Below are 24,324 nucleotides of genomic sequence, written 5' to 3' on the forward strand. Positions count from 1 at the left end.
CTTAGTGACGTGTCAATAGGCACATGATCTCACCACCCAATAAGATAGTAGGAGGAAGAAACCTCCATAGTAACATATTTATACAAATCTTTAGACTGATCTTATTCAGGAAACGTGATGTTATATTTACATCACGTGATCGGAGTTAGCTCCGTGGATCGGGAATAAAAGGTAAGATTTAATGTATTACCTATCGGGGAAAATTTAAAGAGTGTACTTCTTAATAATAATTGAATATAAAGTGTTTATAGATCTGCCTCCATGTTAGAATGACATTGTTTTTAAGAATATATGACTTAATTTGATGGCTAATTGTAATCATGCGAAACGCATCAGGTGCCTTGGCCTCTATCCAAAAAGTGACCTTGTGACTTCTACTGGACATCATAACTAGCCTGGACCAGCTTTCCGGTAATTAAAACAATTGGAACTCTTTTTGGAAATATCTGTGGATTTGGATTTAAACACCCATTTCACACCATGGACATCTGAGGCTCCGAGTGCAGCATATGGAACTGTATGCCAATAGGACCATCTCTCTACTGGTGTAAGGACTTGGTAACTTTATATCCACTGGACAAATACGTTTTTCTCAAATTGAGATTGATATCATCTTGCATCTATTATCCGGAAGCATATATAGGAATGGGCAGTGCTGTTCAAATTGAATAGTCATTTGGAAGAGGCTTATTGCTCATATGTTATTAGTGATACATGTTTAATCTTTTTTTAATCTTTTATTACAGTGTCTTTATGTCCATCCATGTATACTCAGTGATATCATAGCGCTGCTACTTCTTCTATTTGTATTAATGCTGGAGTTCTGCAGGAATTTACCTAAAAAGATACCTTTATGGGTGGAATATATAGTACCTGTGTGCAATACGGTACGCATTACGTATATTTATCTATAATCTACTTAGTAGGGAGGGATCCTTTAGTCCCAAGCTGAACTACTTATTGTGAAGATAAACTACCTTTATTTGCGGATATATACTATACAATTGCCCTTTCTTTTATGATCACCTCAAAAATCTTGGGTGAGGAGCAATTTGGAAGAAAATAGTTACCGCAAGTTTATCCCACATCGTAAAGGAAATGCACGTTATTGACTTTTGAACTTTATGAGAAGTTGGATATTTCTCCAGGAGCGCATGTGAGGACATTGTTTCTCTTTTTTTATTATTCCGTCTGATGTATGCGGGGTTGGTAACATGCAATCTACATTGTCCACCTGCAAATTCTGGTGTGCGCATTGACTTGATTCTGTATACCATGTCTGTTATTATTGAGCCTACTGGGGTTACTCTTGTCACCTTGACCCGATTGATCTCTCTCATATGCCTGAAAGAAGACCACACAAATATTACAGTCATGGCCAAAAGTTTTGAAAATGACACAAGTATTGCTTTTCACAAAGTTTGCTGCGTCAGTGTGTTTTTAGACCTTTTTGTCAGATGTTACTATGGTACTGAATACTGAAGTAAAATTACAAGCATTTCATAAGTGTCAAAGGCTTTTATTGACAATTACATTAAGTTTATGCAGAGTCAATATTTGCAGTATTGACCCTTCTTTTTCAAGACCTCTGCAATTCCCCCTGGCATGCTGTCAATCAAATTCTGGGCCACATACTGACTGATGGCCGCCCATTCTTGCCTAATCAATAAGCCGCTTAGGTATGAGGGATTCCCTTGTGCCTACTTCCTGGTAGCATCTTTTATGTACAGTACTCTTATGTAGCCATCTCTGACCCCATTCCTATTGAATAAATACACAACACACTATAGCTGGCAGAAGAAGATCCAATTTATTTAACACTTTCATAAAGTTGGTGGCCCAGGAAAAGCAATTGCAAACATATTATTCATTTTGGTAATTGGGGTGGGTACTCCTACCCACACCCTCACGGGTGGGCCCATCTGAGCCCACCCAGTTCCAACGGACTGGGTTCTCCAATCCTATTGACCCGTGAAGCCAAGACCTCCTCAGTCACTCCTCCTCACTAGCTGGGTGACGCTCCAAGTTTGGACCTAGTGCCCCTGCTATTGTCAGCTTGGGAGGAGCCTTCATGCTCACCATCCAACAAAAGGGGGTCATACCCTGACACAGGTGTCTTCTGCCCGTCATGAGACAATCCATTCCAGGAAACGTGTCTAATCACTACACGGCCCCGGAGGACATATCATCCTCCCATCACGTCATTGACAACGTACCTTGATTATCTTAAGTTTGCAATTGCGTTTCCCTGGACGCCCAACTGCCAAAAAAGAAACATTTTAGGTTTTAGTGGGAAGGGAGGGTGGCAATATTTCTTAGCAAGACAAAAAGCATTTTCCTGTGTCATTTCCTTTTGTTGATCTTGATTCCTCCCACTTCTCCTCCTCCCATACAGGACCTCCTCTCTTTTGTGAGTTATTTCAACCCTGTATTGTCTGGGCCATGTCCCAGCCCCCTCTGCTCAACCATCTGGCACATTTGCTTGCAACAAAGGCTATTCATCTAACTTGCCCCATTTTATATCCCCAATACCACGTCGCTTATCTACATCGCGTCCAGAATGCGGACGCTGCTTCCGTATGCTTGGAGTTCAAGCAACAGGAGCCTGTGCTATAACTGGAAAAACCTCTGATTGGCTGATGCAGTTAATTGAAAAGCAAATTAATTGCTTATTATAAGTGACGTGCAGTGAGGTCAGTGGCTGGGGAGGCACTGGCTGACTAACAACCCCCCCCTTTAAAAAAAAAAAAAAACAGTGTAGGATTCCTGCTATTTAACAGTACCCAGCACCAGACTGAACCAGCCAGGGGGATAATGCCATAGCAGGGGGTACACTCAGTGTGGGGTCCGCGTGCCATCAAATTTTCTGGAATTCCTCAGAAAGTGAGGATTCCAAAAAATTTTATTGTGTCCCCCCCCCCCCCCTCCTGAGCAACAACCAGCACTGGGCTAAAAGCTCAGTGCTGTGCCCCGCACCCTTGGTGGCGGTGGGTGCGGGGTTCATGGTATGATAATATTGTTCTTTACAAGCGACCTACAGATCCCAGCAAGCCTGCCCTAGCATGCCAGCACTTGGAGAACCACAAGTGCCTACATGCCTGGACATTAAGGGCCCGCTGGCACCTGTAGTACACCTGTAAAGAAAATATAAAAAAAAAAAAAATACAAGAAACTTAATATTTTAATAAAAGTTTATTATCTGCTGTCATCACCTGAGAGGCAGAAACCTTTAAGCTCTTTTGCATGGCCGCTTGCTAGCTCCTTCCCCGCCAGCAGACTGCCAGCCACTGCCTCGTGCTGGCTTATATAAGCCAGACAGAGGGGGCAGTGTGATGGCGTGGCGAGCCATGATTGGATCACGACGGTCATCTAGAATTCAATGGCGTAATTTTTTACATTGGAATTGCTGCCGAACTCTGCAGAATGGATGGCAGGGACTGGATCCTCTCTGATCCAGACCTGCCGCCATGCCAGCTATCTCCGCCGGGTCCCACTGACGCCCGCTCCTCTGCTGTTCCCCTGCCGTATACGCCCGCTACCCACCCAGTGATAACAGCGGATCTAGTGATGGATCCGCTGTCCAATCACTTCTGCCTGACAGGGGAGTGCTTTCATGTGGGCTGAAAGCACATCCTTGTCAATGAGGCACTTCTATAGGCCCTATTTTTTATGGCCTCGTCCCCCGTTTCTGTGCTTTCCTATTGTCAGCGGGTGGCAGTGCTCTCTAACTGTAGAGATTAGAATAATGCAAAGCAGATATTTATGTAACGTCACTGTTACTTATCAAGTAGCAATGATTGTGCCGGTTGCGTCCAGTTCATGTGCATAGAAATACATTTTCTGCAGTAGTTTCTCACTAAGAACAATATTCGCTTGTTTTCCCTCACCACAGAGGAGAGCTTGCAATGTTCTACATCACTGACCTCACCTCGGTCCTTTTCCCAAATCTCTGCACTTGGTACGCAATGCCAATTTTTACACAGATCGAGCTATTGTCAGCCATTGCGCATGCATTTGCAATTACACCCACACAGAGGATTCATTCCCAAAGTGTGAGACAGGTAGTCAGCGTTTGGGGAAAGTAATGGGGGTAGGCTAAGCAAACACAGATGTATTTGACTATTTAAATGCCATTTCATGAACATGCATCAGTGACGTGCGGTTAGGTGAGGCAGGTTTGCAGAGCCTTTCCTGTCAAAGTCAGGTATACTCTAATTTTTTGTTATCATATTTATAGTCAAACCTTTGAAGAAAATATTATAAATATCTTCTTTGTATCATTCTAATCATTTTCATAGTCAAGACTTTGAAGTAAAAAGTCTATGGCAGGTGAGGCACTGCCTCCCCTGTCTATATTTTCCACAAACATCCCTGATCAAAACTCACCAAATTTCCAGCACTACGTATATACTGCTGGACCCACATGAACCCAGGCCCAGAGCTCACTCATGAGCTCCATCAGCCAGCTCCCGCAGTGGGTGATGGGAGAGACGTCATGACATCTCTCCCATAATGCAGAGTGGGCCGGCCCAGGAGAACGAAGGAGCGGATAATGGCGGGTGCAAGAGCGGGGACTCAGGTGTTTTTTTTTTTTCTTCCATGTGTATCTTTGTCTGGCACTGCTGGGGGGGGTAACTACTACTGGGGGCACTGCATCGGATGGACCACTACTGGGGGCACTGCATAGGGGGAGATTACTACTGGGGGCACTATATAAGGGGCACTACTACTGGGGCACTATATAAGGGGCACTGCATAGAGGGGACTACTGGGGGTACTGCATAGAGGGATTACTACTTTTCTACTGGGGCACTGAAAAGGGGGGATTACTACTGGCGACACTATATAAAGGGCACTGCAGAGGGGGGGATTACTACTGGGGGCACTGCATAGGTGGGGACCACTACTGGGGGCACTGCATTGGAGGGGACCACTACTGGGGGCACTGTTTAAGGGCTTGTTTAGCTATCCGAGGGGGGGTGCAAGGCTGAAGCTATGTCTAGGGTGCCAAGAAACCTTGCACCACCACTGCATGAACCCTCGGTTCATATATGTATGTTTAAATCTGGCTCTGATACTATCCAGTGCCTCCCCAGCCATTTACCTGACTGGGGAGGCACCGCACGTCACTGGCATGCATATATTAGCCATTGCGATTTCCATTGATGCATGAGATCTCACTGCGTGCCATAAGTGCTGCAGTGTTTGCGGCTGGTCAGACTTACCGTATATGTTGCATGGCTGCCGAACTGCATAGATGTTATCGATGTTTACGCTGATGCATGTCGTCGGATGGATATGAGAAGGCAGCAGTGGGTGTCTATATGCTGTGGAAGGCATTAGCATATTTTAGCAACTACGATCCGTGAGAGAATGCAGTTGTAATTGCATTAGTGTACATCTCTGAATCAGGCCCACTATTTAATTCTCCTTTTGTCCAGTATCAAAATACTGATATCTCGACTAAACATTACAATCCACATTTTTTTCACCCCTTCACCAAAACTGCTCAGAAATTGTCCGTTTTTTTTATTCCAAAAAGTTTAAAAAGTATTTTTTAAAATATATTTAAATATTTTTCCATTGTTATATCACTTCTCACCCCCCATCAGAAATAGCCCACCCTAGAAGCAAAAGATCCCCAGTATTATCAACCCCCATCTCCTTAGTGATAATAGATCCCCATAGCAGAGCCCCAATGGCAATGGGCCCCCAGTTAGTTTCCCCTCTCCCCATGTACCACTGTATATGTACATTTTTATTTTTACTATATCCATATATGACCCCCCCCCCCCGTTACCACCTTTCCCCCGAGGCCTAGCCCCGGCCACTCGCCTTATTGCAGAACAGAGCATAGGGCAAGGGAGACTGATTATCAGTCCTCCTTGCTGCAGCTTATCACTGCACACTCAAGAGATTAGCATATTTGTGCCTCACACATTTACTTTAGGCGCATGCATTCTGAGGCGCGATTATTATTTATTACCAGTTATTTATATAGCGCACACATATTACGCAGTGCTTTACAGAGAGAATATTTGGCCATTCACATCAGTCCCAGTTGAGCTTTCAATCTATATTCCATATCACATGTACACACACATTGACACTAGGGTTAATTTTGATGGGAGCAAAATTAACCTACCAGTATATTCTTTGGGTGTGGAAGGAAACCCACGCAAGCATCGGGAGAATACAGTATACAAACTCCACACAGTTAGGGCCGTGGTGGGAATCGAGCCCACGACCTCAGTGCTGTGAGGCAGTAATGTTAACCATTACACCATCTGGCAGTGATGCTTGAGTGTAAGCTTCTGAGATAGTCATACGAAGCCATCTAGCCAATGTTTGTTTATTGGCTGGCCATCCCTTCTTGTGTAAACCATAGAGCACAAACAAGGAATCTGATTTCCGAAGAGAACTGGTATGGTCCCATTAATCCTGAGGGCGCGGACCACATCCAATGAGGCCTCACCTGGCGAAAGATCCAGTGATAGGAAGGCCGGTACTATAATTTCCTGATTAATATGGAAACTAGACACAACCTTAGGAAGGAACTCGGGGCGAGTACGAAGCACCGCCCTGTCCTGGTGAAATATCAGAAAAGGAGGACGCTCCTAATTCTGGCACTATCCTGGCCGATGCAATAGCCAGAAGAAAAAGAGTCTTCATTGTTAACCACTTAAGAGCCACTGAATCTAGTGGTTCAAATGGAGGACTCTGGAGGGCCCGAAGAGCTACTGCCAAATCCCAAGGAGCCACTGGTGGTACAAAGGGAGGTTGAATCCGGAGGACCCACTGGAGGAAGGTACGGATATGCGGAAGCGGGGCAATATGTTGGAACCACACTGACAGTGCAGACACATGCACTTTCAACGAGGCCAGGCGTAGGCCGAGGTCCAACCCAGCTTGAAGGAATGCCAGTATTCTGGAAATTCGAAACACCTGAGGGTCGTAATCTTTTATATGACACCACTGGAAATATGTATGCCACACTCTGTGGTAGATCCTGGCGAAGGCAGGTTTACGCGCTCTAAGTATCGTGTTGATGACAGAGCTAGAGAATCCTTTGGACCTTAGGAGGTATGTCTCAAGAGCCGCACTGACAAAGACAGACGATCCAGGTCCGGGTAAAGGCAAGGACCCTTAGACAACAGGTCCAGATGTTGAGGCAGCAGGAACGGAGTGTCAATGGAGAGAGAGTACCAATGAGGTCTGGGCCTCCATCATGCTTGAACTTCTGAAGAACTCGAGGAAGCAGAGAGACTGGAGGAAATAGGTACGCAAACCGGAAGGTCCATTTTACTGACAGAGTTTCCACCATGCTTGCTTTGGCATCTATTGTTTTGGACCCGTACACTGGTAACTTGTAATTGTGTCAGGAGGCCATGAGGTCCATCTCTGGGAGACCCCATTTGTCTACTAGGAGTTGAAACACCTCTTGGTAAAGAGACCATTCCCCTGGATGCACGTTGTGATGGCTGAGGAAGTCTGCTTCCCAATTGAGAACTCCCAGAATGAACACTGCCAAAGTGGCCGAGAGATGAGATTCTGCTCATGTCAGAATGCGTGACACTTCTGTAATTGCTGCCCAACTTAGAGTGCCTCCCTGATGGTTGATGTAAGCCACTGTGGTGGCGTTGTCGGACTGAACCTGCGCGGGTTTTACGTAAACAATGTGCTTTGCCATCATGAGGGCCTTGTACACAGCCCAAAGTTCCAAAACGTTGATGGGCAGGGATGCCTCTTCTGTTGTCCACCGGCCCTGAAAGGAGTGTGGACTGGTCACTGCACTCCATCCCCGGAGACTGGCGTCCGTTGTTAGGAGTATCCAGTCCGGGATCCAAAAGGGGCGACCCTTGGTTAGATGAGATGTCTGGAGCCAATAAGAGAGGGACAGACGTACCTCCGGAGAGAGTACCATCATCTGAGCTCTGATCCGGTGGGGTAATCCATTCTACCTGGAGAGGATCAGCCCCTTCAGGGGCCTGTAATGGAACTGAGCATATTCCACCATGTCGAATGTGGACACTATGGATCCCAGAACCTGCATTGCCAAGTGGACTGACACCTGGCGACTGTGGAGACATCTGCATGCAGTGTGGAGATCTTTTCTGGAGTTTAGAAAGATTCTCTGCTGCTGAGAGTCCAGAAGGGCTCCCAATGAACCATCCTCTGTGAGGGAATTAAGGAGGACTTTTTCCAATTGATTAACCACCCATGTGCTTGTAGACAAGCAGCTGTCAGTTGTAGGTGGTGGTGAAGCACTTCTGGAAAACTCGTCAACAAGAGGAGGTCGTCAAGATATGGCACGAGCCGTATACCATGACTCCACAGGTGGGCTGCCATGACAGCCATAATTTTGGTAAATACCCTTGGAGCCATGGATAGGCCAAAGGACAGCACCCAAAACTGGAAGTGTCGTTGCAGTATAGCAAACCGCAGATAACGCTGGTGAGAAAGCGTTACGGGAACATATAGGTATCCATCCTGAATGTCCAGTGATACCATGTAATCCCAAGGTTCCATAGCCAGTATGATGGATTGTAAGGTTTCCATCCTGAACCTGGCCACTCTGAGGAACTTGTTCAGAGATTTGAGGCTGAGGATAGGCCGATGAGACGCATTCGATTTCTGGACCAGAAAGAAAGTAGAATAATAACCTGTCCCTCGTTGAGATAGTGAAACTGGTACAATTATTCCTGCTTGCAGCAAGGACTGTATGGCTGTCTGGATCTGCAAGGCCTTCGTTTTGTCTGAAGGAGGGCCTGTGCAGAAAAACTGGTGGGGAGGCCTTCGAAGGAATGAGAGGGCATACCCCTGAGAGACCCACTTCTCTTACCCAAGCATCCTTGGTGGTTTGACACCAGCACTGGGCGAACTGAAGAAGTCGGCCTCCCACTCTGGGGTCCCCCAGAGGGAGGCCCGCCCCATCAGGCTGCGGGTTTATCCTCCTGTTTGGAAGCCGGGCGTCTTGCGCTCCAGGCTTGTTTCTTAGGTTTGGCAGTTTTCTTGGCAGCGGACTGCCTAGGAAAGGACTGTCCCTTGGCTTTTTCTTGAGGACGAAAGGAGCTTCGAGACTTTGCAGGAGCAGATGCTGAGGGCAGAATTGCAGATTTTGATTTTGCTAACATGTCAACAATTTTGTCCAGTTCTGGGCCCAACAAAATCTCCCCATTATAGGGTAAGGCCTCCAGGCCTTTCTTCGACTCTGCATCTGCGCTCCAATATCGTAACCACAGGGAATGGTGAGAAGACACAGCCGTGAGCCTGGATGTCAGTAAACTAGCATCCAGAGCAGCCTCACCGATATATGCAGCTGCATCCCTAATATGGCCGACCAATGACACCTGATTCTCTGGAACTTCCAAGGAGTAAGGGTGTATCGGCCCAACTCTCTATAGCCTTAGCTACCCAGGAGCTAGCCACAGGTCCTGAAAGAGAGTATATAGACTTTAGACAAGTTTCCACCTTCCTAGCCGTAGGATCCTTTAAGGAAGAAATGGAAGGCATAGGTACACTCTTAATTAACCGTGTAATGCGTGAATCCACTGCAGGGGGTGATTCCCACTTTTTGCAAGGAGCCTCAAGAAATGGGTAACATGAGGTTAAACGTTTCTTAGGTTGATACCTCTTAACAGGCGAGTGCCAGGCCTCAGCCATGTGATCCTCCAGCTGATCTGACAGAGGGAATCCTGCCGAAGACACCATTATCTGTTTAAACAGAGGGTGTTTGGATTTAGGGGCTGTTTCGTCATTATTTTTAACCAATACGGATCTGACCGCACGCACCAAGGCAGGAATATTTATCCTTGACTTAGGCTCCACCTCTTGCCGAGGGGAGTCGGGGTTAGACGTATCAGCCACCTTCCCGTCATCAGATGACATCTCAGATTCTGACAACTGTGTGGATTGAGATGACAACACAGGACGCTTAGCTGGTCGTACAGGTTTCTCACTTTCCACCATGGTCTGCATGGCGGTAGAGGTCATAGCCAGACTCTGGCCCTGATTCAGAGCTGGACGCTCTGACTCAGGGCCGTCCCTCTGAATTTAAGAGTGGCCTCCTGGCCGCACGCATAGCTGTGGGTGACCACCCACAGCTATAGCGAGCGGCCAACGGGCTTGCGACGAGACCCTTGTGGTAGGGTCTCGTCTGCCGTAAGCCCTGGAGTGCTTTTGGCTCTATCAGAGCCAAAAGCACTCCCACTGACATCACTAGTGATGTCAGTGGGGCCGGCCCCAGATGGTAGGCGTTCCCATGGGAACGCCTCCGTCTGGGCAGCCACGCCCCCGGCATGCCCACCAAAGGGGGTGTGCTGTCAATCACCATCGACATTTGGATGTAAATCAATTTTATGACACGCCTCTCAGATGTAGCAGTACACGCCCACTTTACCGCCGCGCTCGTAGGCGTTGCTTTCACAATTTCCCTGAAAATCTTTTTCAAAAGTAGGTAAGTATGGTCCTATAGATGTATAGCAGCGCCAATAATGACAGGGTTGCATAGCATCTCCTTCATATTGATTACTTCATTGCATTATTACATGTAGGGAAATGGTATATGGTCACAGCATCTGCTAGGTCACCTCAGCCTGCCTTAACCCACTTGCCGCCATGTCTTCTCTCTTTCCCCCTGTATTGAGGTTGTATAGCGGTTGGAGCGGTCTCAGGACATTATACAGATACAGAATAACAAAACTTTGCAAGTTACAGCCAGCCAAAATAGCAAATAAAAAATATGGGCATTTCTAATGTCAACTACTTTCGGGGACAGATCTGTAATGCCTGAGACGAGTATATTCACTATATATTAGCACCCATGATCGCACTGTAGAAAGCTCCAAATCACAAATTGTAGAAAGCTCCAAAGGGGGCCGTCCCTGCGATGTGCCAGGAGTGAAATAATGGAGTCTGCATTCTCTTCACTCGTGTGCTGGGGATCCTGCGCATGCGCAGTCTACAGACCACACATGCGGGGCAGCCATTGCAGGGGGGGTTCTTATTTCTTATGGGATACTTTCCGGTTATTTATGTGATGTGTAACCCATAAGCTACCTAAGGTGCTGGGGCCAAGTTCCAGAAAGCGACTTGGTAAATCTGACAGCATCATATCCCTCATAGAAACCTTAGGGAGTTGCGGTGCTGGCGCAAATGGAGGGACAGTGATATCTGATGCAATTTCTATATACAGCTGGGGGATACTTAACGGAAAGGTGTATTTTCCCTTCAGTGTCTGTACCTGAAAGTGACGTGGCCTGAGGGCGGAAGTGTGGTTCCCTGCCCATACAGTCCATCAAAAAAAGAAACTTGTTCGCTCGCCACGCTTTGGGCTTAGTGGCTCGCTACACTCGCCACAAGATTATATTCCCCCTCCGTACCCACGTGGATGGTAGGGAATGACGTTGGACAGTAGCTGATGACGTCAGGGTACAAATACTGAAGGGGATCTATCCACTTCCAATACTATTTAGAAGTATTTCCCGAAAACGGGTGTTTTCGGGGACTACATAGTAAATATTAAATGGGCTCCAAATTTATCATGTAAAGCAGAAATAGGCAACTATCTAACTTCCCAACGGGTGTACACAAGCCTTGGCTCGCAGAGCATATTGGAACAGGAACTACAAGTCCCCCAGCATACTCAAGTCATTTATGATCCTGATTGACTTTGCCGTAACAACAATCAAAGTCCGTTGCACTTTTTAGTACAAATTGATCAGGATCCGTGAGAATTACAGAAATTAGTAAAATAAACTTTAGACCTGAGAACTACAAATCCCATTGTGCATTGCGGCACGTTTCCTGTGTCGGTGACGTCAGTGATTCCGGCGAAGGGGAGTAGTCACTTCCGGCGTGATGGTTACACGTGGTGCTGTGGGGACTGGTGACTCTCTCACCATGTGCTACTCAGCGCGGATCATGGGGAGCAGCAGGTAACACAAAGCCTCGGCGGCGGCATATACATCTCTAGTTGTAGCTAAACTCTGCCAGCAGCATCCACGATTTCTGCCTTAAAGTGTGATCTGCTGGCAGTAATGTCTATGCTGTGTGACTGATCCCTTTATCTCCTGCGCTATCTATATTGCATGACTGGGTTAATTATACTAAAGCCTCATGACCTGGAGGGCATGGATTGAGTGCAGGGATGTGGATGTTTTAGCATTGGCAGCAGGGATTTGGAATGTACTGCTGCAAAGATCCATCCTATCTTTTTCAATATGCTAGGTGGTGGCACACTCTAGGGGGGCTGCTGGGTGGCGAATTCCTGGGTACACTCATGGATGGTAGGAATGAAAGTTGATGGTTAACCACCAGTAATGTTTCGGATTTGATGGTAGTATCTTTTTACATCAAATTGCGTATATTTAATGCTTGCCAGCCTATGGACGCAGCTTTCCGATGCCCATCTGATGGCTAGCTGCTTCTATACAGTTACGGACACCCAGAAGTGGTAAACGCAGTTGTTTATGTGTGCATGCGCGAAGCTCTTATAACTTCTACGCATGGGCACAGTATAACTATCGATGGTTGTGATGCGATTGTTAGTAGCCATTGCCTTGCCTTGTGACTTGATGTAGTAACCCTGGCAAACATTCAATGCAGGGCTTCCGATGTCCATCCCTACTAGGTTGTATGGTGATGTGCTCCTGGGAGGACTACTGGGTGGTGGACAGAGGGGGTTCTCAGTTGTGTGATAGTGTTTCAAGTTAAATAGTTGATTTTTAGCCATGGAAGCAGCCCTGGTAAATAGTTACAATGGATCAGCATATTGAAGGATACATTTTATTTTTTTTTTAGATTTATTGCTATGAGAGATTCATTGCTAATTATCAGGGTTGAGGGAAAAAAGTGTAAAAAAAAAAAACAAAACCCAAAAAACCTTTTTCCAATACATAGGTAATTTTGATATATTAAGATTTACGCCATCAGATTTATTTATCCAGGTAGTTACAGTGCAGCCTGTATAATTAACAAATATCCTTTATTGTTCTCTCTCTTGCTATTTCACACACAGAAATATCATGGTTTATTCTTTATAGATATATTGTTGCTACATCATGCACATTTTGGTTTAAAGCTACACTACCATCTAGTAGATTTTTTTTTTTTTTCCTCTAACTGAAGCCCCACGTGCTCCCACATACAGGCAGTTTTTCTGGGGGTCGTCTGGTTCTCATAACTGTGGCTGGAAACGAGTGGAGGTTGGGGTAAGCAGGAAGAACAATCATAAGTTGCAATCAGAATATAGTAACTTGTGATTAGTCCTCCTGATCACATTACCCCTTCTGCTGCCAGGTTATTACAGTATCAGAGGAGCCCCTTTAAAACGTCTGCATGATGTAGCTCTTTGGGCTCCAGATATAGGAATGTTAAGAAAATGTATTGAGTAGGTGGTGGTGGTGTAGTGATAGCCCTCTTCTCCATGTTGGGTATTCCTTCCATATGTGCCAGAGTGAATCTCCTCAGACAGCCTGAGCTGGCCTCCTTGTGGCCATTTAGGTTCACAGAGAGAGAAACATTTAGTGAGTGGTAATGTGCGATTTTTGTTATGTTGCCTTGGAACTACTTTTGTACTTTATTCTTTTCCCCTAGGTTTTTGCGTTCTATAATGAGAAAGCAACAATGGTAAGAACTGCTTTTTATGACTCCTATCTTTCTGTATTATTTTGGATTTCTGCACAAGGCCTTCTGGTAACTCCCTTTTATTGTCGATAGTTGGGAGGTTCTGCCATGTGTGCCAGAGGAAGTCTCTCCAGACAGCTTGGGCTGCCCTCATTGTGGCTGCTTGGGTTCGCAGTGAGAGATACAGTTGCATAGTGTGTTCTGTAGCATAGCTTTTGTATGGTGTCCCTCTCTCTTCATTGCTGATGTTTGTATGGATGGGATGAAATTTTGTATTCTTGCTGCGAGCTGTATAATCTCTACCCCCATGGTAGACTACCCTCCTCGTTTGTCTGGGAGACACTTACCAGTAGCAGCATTCCACCATATAGCTCCATTATATTCTCTTAATGCCAACAAATAGCTTCATAATGTCCCAAGTAACTTCTTTGACACATTATGGGCCCCATTTACAAACGAAGGGAAATACCAGCGGGAATTTTCATTTAGTATCACTGTGATATAAACGAAAATTTCACTGGTATTTAGTAATACTTACCCCTCCGGCGAGGTCCCGCAAAGTCCAGCGGAATCCTAGTCTTCGACGAGGTCCTCAGCTGGGCTGCTGGCAGCCTAACACCGCCAGCGACGGGGCTCCAGGGTCATGCGCATGCGTGACAGTCCGTCTGCGCATGTGCATGACAGGGAGACCCGGCAGTGCCTGGAAGGCTTCGTTGAAGCCGGAAAGGCACCACCGGGTCTCCATTGCCGGCATTGGGGCCCGCATCGCTCTCGCCATCTTTTAGATGGCGAGAGCGATGCTGTACAAACAGCGGTAATCTAAGATTACCACTGTTTACTAAATACAGCAAGATGGTATAACCCCTTTAGCGAGCGCTAAAGGGGTTATATTTCGTTTGTAAATGGGGCCCCATGTCCCTTTTCCAAACTTGTACTAAGAATCTGGTTCGTTGTGTGAATGGGATACTCTGGAATGTTAGATTACTAAAACTTACATGATCTGTGGTGGAACAGCCACTTGTGACCTATAGTTTTAAAAAAACATGTAACACCTGCTAATTGCAGGATAAGTAATTACAAAATTAGTTGCTTGATAGACACATGATGAACGAGGGAGTATTTTAGGTCACAAAGGAGCCTATTCAATTCAGCGCGCTGCTGGTAGCGTCGGGAAGGAGCTCCCGGAGCCATTTAATTCAGTGCGCTGTTAGGTCGACTAAAGGATTTCTTCTCTCACCCTCCTGAGGGGGTGAGCAGAAATTCAACTAAAGTGCCAGCTGCGAGGCTGTTTTCCGGTTTAGTGCGGCGCTAACAGTTTCGAGGACGACACTTTAGATTAAGCTACAAGGTGAATTAAATGGCTCCAGGACCAACTTCCCGTCGCTATTCACCTCACTCTGAATTGAGTCGCCCCCATACAGTTTTATTTTATAGGTGGATAAAAAGGAGTAGGAGGTTGACATTTGCAGTGTTATTTTCCTAGGCTTTTCTGCCTCTGTGCAAACCACATTTCTAGTTTAGAGACATCACTAAAGGTCAGGCATGCCTCATTAAGTATCCTGGGTGGACCATATAAGTGTGCTGTTGTAAACTCAAATCTATTTTGAAGAAGAATATAGTGGGCATCCTCAAGAATAACAAAGGCTCTTTCATTGGTATGGTGCATGGTAGTGTTATGTATGCTAGCCATACTTTGCACATCTTGGTTGAATGATGGCTCTCTTCATTTTGGATGTTCCTTCCGCATGTGCCGGGGATGCAGTTTATAGACCGGCAGACTAAATGGGATATATTGCAGCTATTAAATCATGTACATATTTTTTTTTTCCAGCTACTTGAGCTACGTCATGAGAAACCAACATGGTAAGAACAGCTAGAGCAGACCTTAAAATCCTATAGGAACTAAATTCCTTTTGTATTAGTTTCCGGCACACTGTTCTGAAAGTTCCCCTGTTTCCCCATAGTGGAGGTGAGACCATGTGTGCCAGAGAGAGTCTCTCCAGACAGCTTGAGCTGACCTCACTGTGGCTGCTCGAGTTCGCAGAGAGAGAGACAGCTGTCCACCCTCTCCTAACCAATACACAGATGGGAAAGTGACCTCTTTTCTGAAATGTAGACAGTGTAAACTTGTACTCTTCAACCTACTTTGGAAGTATCTGTAATGAGTGGACTTCATGTTACTAATCATAACATTAATGTAATAGATAAGCTGACTGGATTTATACTAGCAGCAAGGATTCATGTTGTGAACCTTATTCTGGTCCAATTTTGGCATGGGTATAGCATTGCCAGCCTGAAAAGGACACGATATCCTAAAATTGGCCTGTAATAGGACATGTTGGCACATGCAGGCAGGCTGTTTTGGACAGGCCCCTGGGTCCTAAGGATGCTGGAAGTGATTTTGTACAATTTAGTTGTGTTCATGAGTGACTAACTTGGACAATGATCTTGGAGGTCACAGTGACTGGCACAGACGGTGTGGCCAGACCTACATATATCACGAAGAATAGGAATTTTTTATTTTTTTCTCTTTTCTATGCTTGATAGATTTAGATTTTGATGAATGCTCTTCCTTTGTTAAGTACAGGCTTTGTGCAGCCTTCAGTGACCAAAAAGAATTCTCCCTGTCCAGTCACTGAACCCCTCTCCCTCCCCCCTCCCCCACACCATCTGCGACAAGAAAGGACCAAGTGCTTGTTCTGTACTGAGCAGGCATTCAATCTGTCATTATCCCAGATGGAATGGGGGAAGGGAAATCCTTTAAATGGCCTACACTTGACAAAAGATCAGTGCTTTGACCCTGAGGGTATGTTGCCAAACTTTTTTTTTTCTTTTTTTTGTGTGTACACGTAGTTATTAAATTCCTAAAGCCTCAGTTGTCCATTTTCCAGCAGCAACTAGAAATTGTATAAAAATACTTTATTGCTCTTAATTTCTAGAGTTTGCAAGCTTTCAGAAACTGATATTTTGTCTAATCCTTACTCTTATGCTGGGTACACGTTGGATGATATATTGTTCAAGAAGAATTATATATCGTCCTCACTGTTGGCTGGTGTGTACACACGATAAATTAGTGAACTACATCATTCAGATAGTGCAGCAGAGGTGATCTGATAGATATATCGTGCACTTCTGCCTGTGTGTATGGGTGACTGTGCGACCAACCCATATGCTGCCTGCATGGACCAGCGGCAATGATACAGCAACTGGTTCCCGTGGCCAGACATCGGTCAGCCAATTGGTAAGTGTGTGCACAGCTGTATACTTACCAAATTGGCTGGCCCATCCGTTGGCCAAGTGTGTACCGCAGATGGTAGTCGCAAATGGGAATCCTTTAATTCCCTCTCATATTTGTTTTCTATGGCCTTTTAGAATTTTCTAAAAAATTTTGAAGAGTTTAGCGTATGTTCCAAAGCCTATTAAATACACAATTTTTGACCAGGCCTTTTTTTTTTTTTTTTTTTACAGCGATGTCTGCAATGCCTGTAGAGTTAAGAAGATTTAACGCTCAGTAAAATGCAATGGTTGTCTATGTGGAATAATAAGTAGATTGTACACTGTGGAGCAGGCTAAATTTGAGATGCCATAGTGAATGCATTTCAAACTGTTAAAATGAAGGATGATGTACAAGGCTTGTCTATACTGTAACTAGCATTGTTTCTCAGTGCCTTGTGTGTATGAGCTCTATAGGTGCAATAAAACTCCAAACTGTATCTTAGTGTTCCCAGCCAGCACAAGCACATTTAGACAGTGACACCTTTAGGCGTATTTTGTATAAATAGGCTTCTCTCCCATACTACACTCGTGATTTACTTAGGAGTAATGTAGTAGTCTGCGCGATGCAGACATTGGGGTGTTTCCGGCAAGTCTGTACGATGTTTTAAAGGGGCAATCATTTAAAGGCAAAATTAGGTTTTGCCTTGAAATAATTGCCCCGTTGAAGCATTGAGCAGACTTGCCGGAAACTCGCTGTTGCATAGCTCTGGTTATTATATTTATCCCTTAAGCAGGCCATACACTTTAAGATTCTGTCCAACCATCCAACTAGTTAGCTGCTTTGAACAAAAATCTGGTAATGTATGAGCGCAAATGACAATCAACCACTAGTTCCCAAATATTGTAAAATAGACACAAACTGACGTTCTGAGAAATTGGTTAAATCCATTTGATTTAACCAATTTGTCTAAAAATCCATTTTATTCAGTATTCTGGCATTTGGAAGCAAAATGTAATTTGCTCCCATACATTACCAGATCCATGTAGCCAACTATTTGGATGTTTGGACAGAAACCTTAAGGTGTATGGCTTAAGTGTGATTAAACATTCGCTAGTTTCTGGCTCCATAACTCAGTAACTAGGGTAAGGATCGGTTTGTTTTCTCTCCTGTATACACTGCAGTTTTTGGTTCCTTTTATTTGTGTAGGTATGGAGATGCTGTCCCTGCCTTCTGTTACTGAGAGCTTCAGTAAGCTGCTCTGAAGATTCCAGATACCACCACCAGACGGCTGATAAGCTCAGAGAAAACAGGCTGATGTTGCAGTTAGGAATCGTAAGAGAAGGACATAAAAAGAAGGTAAATGCAGCAAGTTACAAAACCGTGATTGCCTAATATGTATTAGTTTTATCAATGATAAAATGTGGTCAGCAAGGTGGTATGGTACAGAATAGGTTGTCACCAGCTTGTACATTGGCTTAGTATGTTGTGCTATGTAAATTATGTAGTGTCTTTTCGTTGTCCGTTCCTCTGGGAGAGCAGGTAATAGAGAGCACTCTGAAGCTGACTGCTCAGTGTGACAGCCTGGCCATGTTGATGACATATACAGAAAATTGGCTCAGGTGAGCACTCACTTGGAGTCCCCATTTATTGGAGAGGGCACTCTATCAATGGGGACACTAAAGCTGGGCATACACTATACAATTTTTCTGTCAGATATCTGTTCATTCTGGCTGGTTGGGATGAAAACCTGGTAATGTATGGGAGCTGTATAAAATGAAAGTACAAAAAAACAAAAGATGTTTCTCCAAGCTGTAGTCCCTTAATTATATGGCTCAGCCACACCTTGATAAAGAGATTTGGATCTCGAAATGCGTTGGTCCTGGAGGCTATACAGGGATTTGTTCCTGCACCGTCTATTGGAACAAGAGGTATGTGCTTTTTTCTGTTTCCATCTGGGGACATATAGGAGCCAGCATCCACATTATCCCCTTTTTTGCACATACCTCTTTCAGCAAAAAAAAATAATTCTGTTCAGGTGCAGTTCCCTACTCCCTTGTTGATTGTTGCATATTTTATGACTATTTTACACACATCTTTTTTATATATATGTATCTTACACACCACACATGGTGTTTTATTGTTGTGAGTAAATAAATATATCTTGTTACCCTTTGATTGGGACTCCTATTTTTGTACCTGGTGGAACACAGATACCTAGATGGGATTTACCATACAACACAGACTGTATGTTTTAGAAGTTTTGTATTAAAAAGCTAAAGAAACCGGTACAAGCTTTTTGCTTGGCCCTCTCACACGTAAGTTGGGTGTTTTCCTGATGTTTGAAAGATTTGCCCTCCGCTTTATTCTGTGTTTTAGAAATAATACACTTAAGAGCTAATGAAACCTTTTACAAGCTTTCACTTGCGCCTTACACGCGTAAGTTAGGTGCGTTATCTTGAAGTTTGGAGGATCTTTCTGTTACATAGCTACACTTCCTTTCTGAAATATCACCACACACCTTTTTCTCGCACTTAGTGGGGAATGCACTTCGATTCTATCCAATATCAATAGGGGAACACACAAATTACACACATCCTATGTAGTGAATACTAATAGATGTGACAAACCTGCCCCCCAGGTAAATAAGGGGAGGACTATCCATCACAGTTTTTTATTTTTTAGATATTTAAGAGACTACAGCTTGGAGAAACATCTTTTGTTTTTTGTACTTTCATTTTTCATACATGTATACATGAGCTGGGTCGGACGAACGAAAAGAGGGACATCAAGTGAAATACCATCAACACAAGGATATAAATACTGTGTGTATCATCAGGAGATAAGTATTTTTTCCTTGAGTACTTCACTCGTTATATAAAAGACAGCGCCAGTTGTTCACATCTACTGTGTTAAGCTGGCCAGACATCTAAAGGTTATCTGTACAACCAGCCAACTAGTTTATTGGTTGGAGTGAAAATCTGGTAAGATATGAAAGCAAATGACAATCAGCAATTTGCTCCCAAACGCCGGAAAATGGACAAAAACTGTTTGAACAAATTGTTCAGATCAAACATTTAACAAACTTGTCTGACGACCATTTTCATCTGTTTTCTGGCATTTAGGAGCAAATTGCTGATCATCAGTTACTCCCATACATTACCAGATTTTCATTCCAACCAATCAACTAGTTGGCTGTTTGGACAGATAATCTTTAGATGTGTGGCCAGCTTAAGTGTTGATTTTCTGTTAGGCCTTGAGGAATAGGCTGAAGTCTTTTTGCAGTGCCATTATTTTTCTCCTAGTGTCTTTTTTTTTTTCTAATGTATGGGAGCAAATGACAGTCGATCATATGGTTTTAAACCAGTGCTCGAAGTGTGCCGGTATACAACGGTATGGTATACCTGCACTTCAAGCACTAAGCAAAATTTTTTTTTTCCAAGCTGCAGGGACAGGGCACGGGCCTCCGCCCTCTACTATCAGTCACTGTTGAAATTGGTTACATTTGTGTGTTTTAACCAATTTGTCTGAACAACCATTTTTGGCTATTTTCCAGTGTTTGTGAGCAAATGGACGATTGTCACTTGCTCCCATACATTACCAGATTTTCATTCCAACCAGCCAGATTGGACAGATATCTGACAGAAAATTGTACAGTGGATGCCCAGCTTAAGAAATCCCCCTTTTTTATATTTAATTATTTGAAACTATGTGATGGGCAAAGACGCTAACAAGTTATCCATCTGGTGATGGGTCTCCTTTCACTTTACATGTGTCACAGCCACATTATTTTGAGTCCATTATTATCCTGTATTTATATGGTGCCACAAGTGTTCCGCAGCGCCTAACAAGGTACATAAATAAGTGAAAAAGAAACCAATGACTTACAGAACGATACAATGCAGGACAAGGACATGGTTTATACACATTGCTGCATTAGAGATTATAACGCTTGAATAAGCAACAGGGAGTCAGCAATCAAGTGTTAGATGCCCTTGTGGGGAGTATGGAGTAGAAGAAAGTATAAGTAAGGAGAAGCACAAGAATGAAGAGGGCCCTGCTCGTGAGAGCCTACATTCTAAAGGGGACGGACAGACAAACAGGCGTGACAGGGAGAAAAGAGCAAGTAAATAGGATGAGAGCTGGAAGGCCTTGATGAAGTAGTGGGTCTTGAGAGCTCGTTTGAAGATTCTGGATAAAGTTTACCTTGCATATGTAACTATCAGGTGACTTCTGTCTCTGATCCACAGGGCTGGTATTATATTGTAAGCATTCAGTATTCCTCACAATAGCATCTGTATTTCCATAATGTGGGGCAGGGTGCCTTCTATGATCTGTCTCTTAAAGCTTCCCCTTCCACGCTTACTACTTCACGACAACTTCAACTTAATGCAGATTTTACCTCAGGAAATTGAGCTTTCCATCAAGTCTCTTAAATACTCCACCGTCCCCCCAGGCCAGATGGATACTCTGCATTCTATCACAAGAAATTCCAAAAACCTCTTTCTCCTGTATTGTCTGACTTATTCAACGTCATTTTACAAGGATCTATATTTGATCCGGCCGCTACCACCAGGTTGAAAATCATGATTATTCCCAAGCCAGGCAGATATCCAACTGTGGTAGCTACTATCCGTTCTCCCTACTTAATGTAGATCTTAAACTCTTCACAAAACGTTTAGCGAATATTCTTGGGAATGTTATTACATCTCTGGTCCACCCAGATCAGGTGGGTTTCACCCCAAATGTCAAGCCCTAGACATCATTCGTAGAATAATTGATCTGATCCATGTAACTTAAGTGTACTTTTGCGGTCTCTTCACTGCAATAATAAAACAGTGTCTTTGAGAGAGCCCTTGTGTTAAAGGGGCGAAACACGTTAGTACCCCCAGATTGACAAGCACCCCAAGTGGAACCAGCATATTGGAGCAATTTGAACTTTTCTTTAAACTAAGTTAATACGGCAAGCTTCTATACAGACTTGCCTGGTCTTCAACTAGCTCCGGCATATCAGGTGCAGCAAAATGAGCTGATATTCACTGTAGATTGCTGATGCAGCATTGCCCGACCTTGGCTGCCGTCTGAACGAATGTGGAGACCTGCAGTGTGGTAAATATACAGGACACTTTGAACTATATTGTCTGTCTTAACCTCAACTGTGGAAACAATCCATATCTACAGTTATAATTATCTGGACTTTACCTTAAATCGGACTAATGGTGCATACACAGTCAGATTTTCCTTCAGATCTGTACAGTAACGATTTTAAAAATCATTCATATCTGACATGTTTGTTAGATGAACGCATGTCTGATAACTATATCTGACATCTGATGTGTTTGCAGTTAGATTTGGACGATTCCATTCATTTTAATGCAGTCAGAAATCGTTCAAATCGTTGGTAAAATCGTTTTATCGTTCATCTGACACATCTGACCATGTGTATGCACCATTAGTAGTTGCTTATTGGAATCTACATCTGGTCTAACTGCAACAAAATGTTCTTCTAAATTATATTACTCTGGGTATAGCTCAGAGATAAACCATTTTTTAGGAATATTTTATAGTTATAAGTGTTTTATTATTGTAGTGAAGAGAGTGCAGGAATACTTAAATGATTAGCATATTTCTTTATATGCATTGATATAGAATAGATTGCGAGATGTTTTATATGTGATTAAATTCTAAATTGATTAACACTTGGAACTCTGACTGTTTATTTCTGCCATTTCATAGTATAAAAGGTTTAAATTAAACAGCGCAGTCCTAATTTGTTGTACTTCCAGTTCCCCTCATATGTTTTCTGAGTAGATCATTATGGAGCATTCTCCCATGACCTCTGAGCAGTTTTATTCTTTGCTCCTCGCTGATTGGAGGCTGGGCCATCCTGCCCTCACATATTTGTAGTAATTACTATGGCTCTCTTGTCTTGTACACTGCTCTTCCCTAACCCCACCTTTTTTTTTTTCTGCTCCCCCCCTCTTATTTGGAGTAACTTATTCAAGGGCTATGTATTATTTAGCTGCTTATAACATGGGAGTGGCAAATCCCAGATGGAGGAGACAATCCCTGGGATCTAGGGAAGCAATAGGTAATATCCTGACAGCAAGTGGACAGCTTCTAAAATGCAATGGAGAGGATGGAAATTCTATTTAGATGTTGTGCTAAAATGAATGCTCTGCTGGTTTAGTAATACAAGTACGAAACATCAAATAGACACATTCCAGGCCACTCTCCATGTGTGGTGCGTTCTCTCCATATATTGGGGTGAGGACAGGTTGCCATTGTTTATCCTTATATATGTCAGGGTCAGTCACTACACTCACCAATCCCTCTTTTCTTTTGCAGGTTGACGTTGGGACTCGCTATTCCCGGAAGGGCATTGACTGCTTGTATGCTGCGTTCTGCTTATCTGGTTGATTGTGGGATTTATTTGGTGAGGCAAGATTTAGAGCTGTGCAGCTGACATCCCATTAAAAAGACCTGAGACATTGCTGTTAATTAGAATAGTGGAAATTGAAATGTAAAACCATGCTTTGGACTGAGATCAGGGCCCAAATGTGAAATAAGGGAGAGGCATGGAGTCCCATAAAAAAAAATTATTATGAGCCTATCTCAATACAGCACTTTCAGAATTGGCGATCTAAGCTTACCGAAGGAAGCGCGTACACCGACCAATTCTGTCTTTTTACTCATGCATTTCTAGAGGCAGTTACCTTCATTTAAGGTTGATATCTTAAAGTGATTTTGTAATGCTCATGCAGGTATGTCTACCTAACCTTACAGGACTTCACATATTACATTTAATTGTAGGTGTACTGATTAAGTGATGTCCGCTAATATTTCCATGCAGTCTGTTTATTCTGGAGCAGCCGACTAGTCTTGAAGCATCACGATGCATATTGGACCAGTTTTGATATTACAACGTGGCATCAGCTTCCCATAAACCCCTCGCCTGTGTTGTAGGTTCTTCTAAGCAGACTCTTCAGTGTTTTTTATTATTTTTTGAATTTACTTTCTACCAGTTTGCATAATTTCTCCTTTCTCCGTTGTAAATAAAATGTAATAAAAAATTTAGACATTAAAACAAATTCTGCTTTATGTCTGAGTTTACTGGACAATGTATGCAAAATAGAAATGTTTTCATTTGTTTCTAGCTTAATAAGGTTATGTATGGAAAATACAAAAACTCCATGTAAGCTTGGTTTCTGCTGGTACTCGGCACTGGATACTGCCGCCTTCTTTACCAGCAGAATGTAAACCGAGCCTGGCATTGATTCCTGTGAGACCGAACACAGTCCGTTTAGAGGCATGTGTGATCATGTACATAAGTGAACTGGCAGCGATGGTTAGAAGTTCCTGTGTTATGGGGTGGTGTGCTTCCTGTTAGGGGCTCATAGCAGAGTGGAACTTGGGCTCAATACTTAGGAGTAATGTGAATTACAGCATGCGCAGAATGTGGCTGGGAGCCTTCTAATCAACCA

General features: G+C 43.8%; 2 long non-coding RNA genes across 3 annotated transcripts; one reads left to right on the top strand and one right to left on the bottom strand.

Annotated features, from left to right (window-relative positions):
• Window positions 1-1,065: 1,065 nt before the first annotated feature.
• On the bottom strand, window positions 1,066-11,827 carry LOC148542698 (uncharacterized). Its single transcript, XR_015877704.1, has 3 exons — window positions 11,766-11,827; window positions 5,226-5,327; window positions 1,066-1,344 (listed from the first exon to the last, which is right to left on the bottom strand). It is a non-coding gene; the product is annotated as an uncharacterized LOC148542698 (long non-coding RNA).
• Window positions 11,828-11,836: 9 nt separating this feature from the next.
• LOC148542699 (uncharacterized) lies at window positions 11,837-23,629 on the top strand. Of its 2 annotated transcripts, XR_015877702.1 has the most exons (6): window positions 11,837-11,936; window positions 13,597-13,629; window positions 15,458-15,489; window positions 17,095-17,116; window positions 18,050-18,199; window positions 23,189-23,629. It is a non-coding gene; the product is annotated as an uncharacterized LOC148542699 (long non-coding RNA). The 2 variants fall into 2 exon arrangements; XR_015877703.1 differs by lacking the exon at window positions 17,095-17,116.
• The last annotated feature ends 695 nt before the right edge of the window (window positions 23,630-24,324 follow it).

This window comes from Taudactylus pleione, unplaced genomic scaffold (assembly GCF_031769625.1).
Source record: "Taudactylus pleione unplaced genomic scaffold, aTauple2 ptg000010l, whole genome shotgun sequence".
NCBI classification, from domain to species: Eukaryota; Metazoa; Chordata; class Amphibia; order Anura; family Myobatrachidae; genus Taudactylus; species Taudactylus pleione.